This window comes from Zonotrichia leucophrys, chromosome Z (assembly GCF_028769735.1).
Source record: "Zonotrichia leucophrys gambelii isolate GWCS_2022_RI chromosome Z, RI_Zleu_2.0, whole genome shotgun sequence".
Lineage (NCBI taxonomy): Eukaryota > Metazoa > Chordata > Aves > Passeriformes > Passerellidae > Zonotrichia > Zonotrichia leucophrys.
In genome coordinates this window covers 69,358,593-69,365,351 of record NC_088200.1, presented here as the reverse complement: position 1 = coordinate 69,365,351, position 6,759 = coordinate 69,358,593, and positions in this window count along the sequence as shown.

Below are 6,759 nucleotides of genomic sequence, written 5' to 3'. Positions count from 1 at the left end.
CACCCAGCGTGATTTCCCCCCTGAGTTTTTCGGGCTGTCCTGGGGCTGCCCCTGCGGGGCGAGCTAGGACAGGGGAAGAGAGCGTCAGCCTCTCCTTCCATGGAGGAGGCATGGCCCAACAGCTGAGTGCCAGTGCAGCTCGACTGCCGGCTTTCAGATTAGCGTTCTTTGCGAGTTGGGGGGTGTTTGGTCAGTTGCTTCCCCTTGGGGGGTGCGAATCTCTCTGCCGCCCCTCGCGCGCCCCAGCGGTGAGGGGCAGGTGGGTCCCGAGAGTTCTGCCTTTGGTCCCCAGCCCAGAGGGAGTGGTGCCGTGAGGCAGATGGGAGACACACCTGTTGCATTTGCATTGCAGAGGCAGAGGGCACAGCGGGAAGAGATCATGGCATGTTTGCTGTGGGGAAGAAACATTCTTAAACCTGAGATGAGGGTTCTTGGGACTGCTTCTATTTCCCTGCTGCTGGCATGCCTTGGTGATTTTGGGGAAAGGAAGCGTCTGGTCACCCGTTCGGCCATTGTACTGGCAGTGTGGTGCCAGGCTGTGGCAAGGCAGAGCCCGCCTGGCAGGTTGGGCCTGGGCTGTTGGGCTCGGGTCCCTGGGCCAGGGCCATCCCCCGGCCACCTGATGGGTTTGGGGGTTTTGCTTTCCCCTTCTGGCCCTGGGCCACCTTTCTGTGGGTCAGCTCTGGGGTTCCTGATCTGTCCACATTGGCCAGGGCCCCCCAGGGCCTTTCTCTGGCTCCGCTGTTGCTGCTGCTGCTCTTTTCGATCAAAAAACCCAAAAAACCTTAACATAAATAAAAGAGTTGAAATAGCTGGCAGCAGCTGTGGCCAGGACATTCCAGAAGTTGTCTCAAATTGTTTGAAATTCTTTGATGACTGTCAACGACTTTTCTGCAGCAAGCCTATTTCAGGACCAAAAAGGGAGCTTCAGAGGTCGCAAAGAGGAACATCTTCAGTCCATGGACTTTTTCCTGAAACTCAGCTGTTTGGACTTGGACTTTCTTTGCATTGTTTTTGCATATTCTTATATTGTAAAATTGTTTTAGTGATATGTTAGTATTTTATGTTCTACAGGTGAAGAAATTCCCTGTTCATTCCACACCAGCTCTTGAGTGAGGTTTTGATTGGCAACAGATAACCTGTCAAGTGTTTGTTCTTTCCTCTGCATGTGCACAGCAGAGAAAATTACAAACAGTTTTTTTTTTAATTTAATAAAATTAAAAGGGTGAAATGTCACAGACATCTTTTGTGAAAAATCCTTTCTTGGGATTTTTCTCCCTTCTGAGAAGCTGTGGCCTCAGCAACAAAATGTAAACAATGGTTATCTGCTGCTGTGAATGCAACAGGTGGATCCATGATTGGTCTCCTGTGGATGTTTGGATTTACTCACCACTCATGGCAGAGCTGTTCTCGCTTTCTGCTGGGACACAGACCTTTGTTATTCATTCTTTTCTATTCTTAGCTTAGCTAGCCTTCTGAGAACTTTTCCTTCTATTTCTTTGTAGTATAGTCATAATGTAATATATATAATAAAATAATAAATCAGCCTTCTGAACATGGAATCAACATTCTTGTCTCTCTCTTCACCCTGAAAACCCTTGTGACCACTGTCACAGTCATCTATAGTAGGCATTGCAACTTGGTAACACTGCAGCTACTATGAACTTTGGAGGCACCACCCATCCCAAGACACTGATCAGATCATTGCAGTGATGTGGCAGGAGCTGCTGAAGTCACCACCTTCCCGAGAGCATCCTCTACGAGAAGGGGATATCTCAGCATGCACCAGACACTTGCACCACATATTGTTATCTGAGAGTTGATGAAGAAGCACAGGAGGGGCTCTTTGTATGGTATTCCAGTGGCCTTTATTATCAGCACACTGAAGGGGACCAGGGAAAAAGAGCAAAGAACAAGGAAGGGTCCAGGATTGTATATGGGACAAGGGAGGCAGAGCATCAGGTCCGAGGGCCAGTGGGTGAAGAGAATACGGGCAGTACAGAGGTGGGATTATAGGGTAGCAACCAACTGGGATTCAGGGGAGGAATAGGAACCAATAAGGAAGGCAGGAGTGAGGAACATTCTAGAACTGAGGAACATTCTAGACTGTCATCCCTTTCCTAAGGGATGACAAAGGAAAACTTGGGTTATTAACATACAACAGCAAGAAACTTGGGAGAGCAACTCTTTGTGTCACCCTAACTTAAAGGGGTGTTTCTTCCCAAGGCATCCCTGCCTCAGCATCCTTCTCTGTGTCTTGGAATGAAACACATCATGACTGTGGTTCTGCGGTAGAGTGTGGCAAAGGCACCCACTATCCACATCTTGGCATTGTCACCAGGGTTGATACCTTGTTGAGGTAAAGTCTTCTGGATTGTGCTTTTACTGTCCTTTTGTTGTGTACAGACGAGGTGGCTTTGATATGGTATGTTTTGTTTCCTTCTCTCTTTGGACTGTAGGATGAGAGGCCTGGGAGGTTGCAGTCTGACCCAGTGGGACAAACATAAGAACCCTAGAGGATGAAGACACAGGGGCTTGAGAAAGGATCAGACAGAAAATCTAGGTAAAGAGCATTGGTGGAGACATCCTCAAAGCAACACATGCCCATAGTTCTGACTTCTGCTGTGTGAACATGATCTCTCCATTAACAAACATATGTTCATGTCAACCACCTACTGTGATATGGGAACTGACAATTGGATGGCACAAGCCATGGACCCTGTGTTACCCACTGTGACGTAGGCACTGCCAAGGGGATGTCATGTCTCATGAGCCCCTTTGTGACCCACCACCATATGGGCACTTTGTGACCCATCTCTGGTATCAAAGCACCCACCCAAATAACCCTGGAGGACACAAGAGGACAGAAAGGAACAGAGCAGGGCTGCAAGGAGGCCCTGCATAGCCACCTCATGTCTTACTGACCCCTGTCTTCTTTTCCAGGACATCTCCCATCCCTGTGGCTGAAGCCCTCAAGTCCAAGCTCCAGCAGGACCAAACGGAGAGAACCCCCAGTGGAGGGAACCCCAAGCATGCTCAGATTGACCTCGGTGAACGGGAGGGAAGGGGAGGAGGGGGAGGAGGATGAGGATGATGATAAAAGCCCTGGGGCTGCTCCAGCACAGCAGCCTCAAGAAGTGGAGGGAGTCCAGCTGCTGCAGGCAGGTAAGTGGCTGAACTGGGCCATCCCATGCACTGTGGACATGCCCAGGGAAGAAGGGAAAATGGGAATGGAGCTGATTCCCCCAGTAGCCCTGCTCTATCCCCTGGGCACCCTCAGCCCCAGGCTGCAGACAGAGAGACAGGGATTGGTGTCTCCACAAGCTGTTGTCTGAGAGGTGGCCCCTGCTGGGGAGTGCAGGACACAGCTATGTTCTCCAGTCTCTCCTGCAGTCCCTCAGCAATGACTGTGCTTGCTTTTTTCCAAATCCAGTTGAGAAACTGCCAAAAAAGAAGAATCACACGTGTCGCCACTTACACAGAAATGCACAGGTACTTGCAGAATTCACTGCCTGGGCTGGACTTGATGTAGCACAGCCAAACACTGCTGTAGAGCACTAGATTTGAAATCCCTCTTTTTCCCACCTTAAGATATTTTTAAACTGCCATAAGCTTACTGATCCTGAAGACAATACCACCATGGCTGCTGAGGACATAGCAAATGGTGACTCCCATAAAACAGAGGAATCTGCCATGCTGGATGTGATCATGGGAAGTAGCACCTCCAGACTGAAGAAAGTAAGTTTTCTATGGCAAGGACTTGGCCAACAAGCAAACGCATACATTCTCAAGCTGGGTCTGCTGAGCATCCAACAGACTTTTAGGCCAGCGTATTGTGCTAGAAAAGGAAGCACTACTTGGGAGTAAGCTGGGGAAATGGCTCTCTCTAGTGGCACCCCAGTTCCCTGCCATGTCTCCTCCAGGTGCCAGCCATAGTGAAGGACATTCACCAAACGCTCGCGTTCATCACGGATGTATCTATTGACTACAGCCTGGATGAGACGCTGGAAGAGATGACCCTTGCCCAGCCACATGATGTGGTGGTGACCCTCCTGCGGTGTGCCCCATCATGTGACAGGTATGAGGCCCACTGGCATGAAGGGATCAGGATTCATCACCTTGAGAGTTCGCAAACATGTAGACACTGCCCCACATGTGGTGGCAGAAAGAGGAAGACTTTTCAGGCTCCTCTCATGCCGTTGTTTCCCAGTCATGGCATGTTGGCCCGAGACCCTGTTGCTGTGCTCCTTCCCTGTCCTTCAAGGCATCATCACTTGGCTGTGTGCTACTCACAGTAGCAGTGTGGCCTGGTGCTGCTGGAGAGGGGCAGAGGGCAGAGGCAGAGCTGCTGACCAGCTGATGACTCTGCAGCTGGCCAGGCCACTGTGTTGTGGCCAAAACCCCACTGACACAGAGTTCTGGCTTACAGAGCTGCTGTTACCATGTGGAGGACAATTGTCTCCTCACGTAGAACTGCAGAGAAAGTGCTGCCAGAGCTCCTCTGTGTGCTGGAGGACTGGCCACTGCACAGCACATCCACCTCTGATAAGGACAACTCAGATGTCTTTCCTCTGGCTGTGAGTTTCTGGGCTAGGGCCAAGCACATCCTCAAGGACTGCCTCTCTGGCATCTCTCCATCCTTTGTCCCCCCATCCATCACTGCATCCCATGGTGCCTCACATGGTGTTCTAGAAATCTGGGTCATGGCAGGTGCAGAGGCAGCCAGGGCACATGCTGCTCCCCCTGGCACAGAGCAATACCTGACCTTCATCCTCCTGTGGCTGGACCCTGCCACACAGATGACTTGGTGCTGAGTGTGGTCTGTGACTGTTTTGGTTTTTGCAGGCAACCAGAGCATTGTGGGAGATCATTCACCTGCCCGAGTGCCCAGAGATGTTAATTCTGTATTTCCCCCAACTCTTTGTGTCCCTGCTCTTCCAAGTTTTCTCCAGCACAGAGCATATGCCAGTGAAAGTCAATGAATTCTGGAGTCAATGCCAGCACAAGCACTTCCTGCCCAATAACCCCAACAGGTGCTACATTCTGGTCATCCCATCTCCACAGTGCCCTTGGAGATGGTGCCAGGATTCCTGGCATGACCTGGGCTTTTCTCTGCACATAGATTTGCATTGATGACCATGAAAGCATTGCTCTGTGAGCTTCAGTATAATGATGTAGTGTCTGAAGTGGAACGTGAGTGTGGCTGGGACACACTCCTCAACACCGACACCCACCACCATACAGTGGGTCTTCTGGCCAGGTGAGAGCCTCATTCTCCTCACTCCAGCTCTTATTTCTCCACAGTGTCTGCATAATCCTGTGATCATGGGTGAGAGGCACTTGTCACTGAGGGATGGTACAGCAGAGGGACAATTCTTGAAGGGCTGGGTGCACTGGAGAAGCCACAACCCAAAGTGCCCGCATCTCTTCCCGTGGGGAGTGCCAGAGTCTCTGTGGTAATGAGAGCAGGAGCTCTGTCTGCAGGCAGCCTCACTGAGGACAGCCTGTTGGGAACAGAGAGGTTGCTTTGAGGGCCACTGACAGCCTGGGGGACAGGACTGCCCCATGGGTAGAAAGGGTGGGTTTTCAGCCTCTTCCTTCCTGAAATGAGCCTGCTGGTGTCTGGCTCCATCCTCCTCCTTGCAAGAAGTAGTAGTGAAAGAAGAGGCCTCTGTGAGTCAGTCCCAGGTGAGGTTTGCTTGCCCTGCTCAGAGTCAACAATGTCTTTTTCCCCCTGCCAGAGCAATGCTCAGGATCTCACAGTCTTTGTGTTACCGGATTGCACGATACCTGTTCAGGCTGCTTCGCAGAGAGGAGGCACGCTGGGAGGTGGCTGCCATGGCCTTCCTTGTTGAGGTGAGCCTGACAGTGAGCCGTGCCTTGCGGAGCTGTATCCCAGCACCCTGCTCTCTTGGAGATGCAGCTGCAGGGGAGCCCGGTCAGTGAAGGAGGGGCTGAGGTGGGCTCTGCTCTGTGCCCTTTGTCCCTTGCTGCTGGGGTGACATTTATGGGTTTGTGCTATTCTAGTGACAGCTTCTCCTCTTCCACCATGCCTTTTCAAGGCCAAGATATTGGAGGCTGCCAAGAGCTGATGGATAGAGTGAGCAACCTGTGCAGGGCAGTGGAAGCACAGGGATGCTCTTCAGCCTCTACTACCTTTGATTATGCATATACCCTTATTGCTGTCCATACCTAGCCCTGTGCAGTGATAGAGTTCTATCAGCTTTGTATCCCTGCCATGGATTTGTGTTTCAGATCCTGCCTTGTCTTAACATAAAGCAATGGGGTGAACGCATCCTGCAGCTTTTCCCAATCTACCTATGGAGAGAGTGCAGAGTGATGCGTCTCCTGGTGCTCAGATGCCTCATGGTACTCTGCAAGAGACCCTCTATGGTAAGAAGCAGGCAGCCAGCCAGCCAGTGTGGGCCTGAGTAACACAGTAACTTGCACTTGGATGGGCTTCTGAGGATGGGCAGCTTCTTCCAGCTCTCATGACTTGCCATTCATCTACAAGACTCTATCAGAACAGGCCTTTGGCTTCTGGGCTCAGAGGCAGCAGCATGGGATTGAACTGCTGGAGTGGTTGTGGCAATGCAGTCTTTCATGGCTTCACAACATTGCGTTGTGTTCCACACAGGCCAACACAATGTGGGCCCTGGCGGAAAGCCTCACAGAGGTGCTGAAGGATGAAGACAGGGAGGTTAGAGGGATGACCCTCTCTGTGCTCAGTGACATGCTCCTGAACAGAGATGTGCCAAT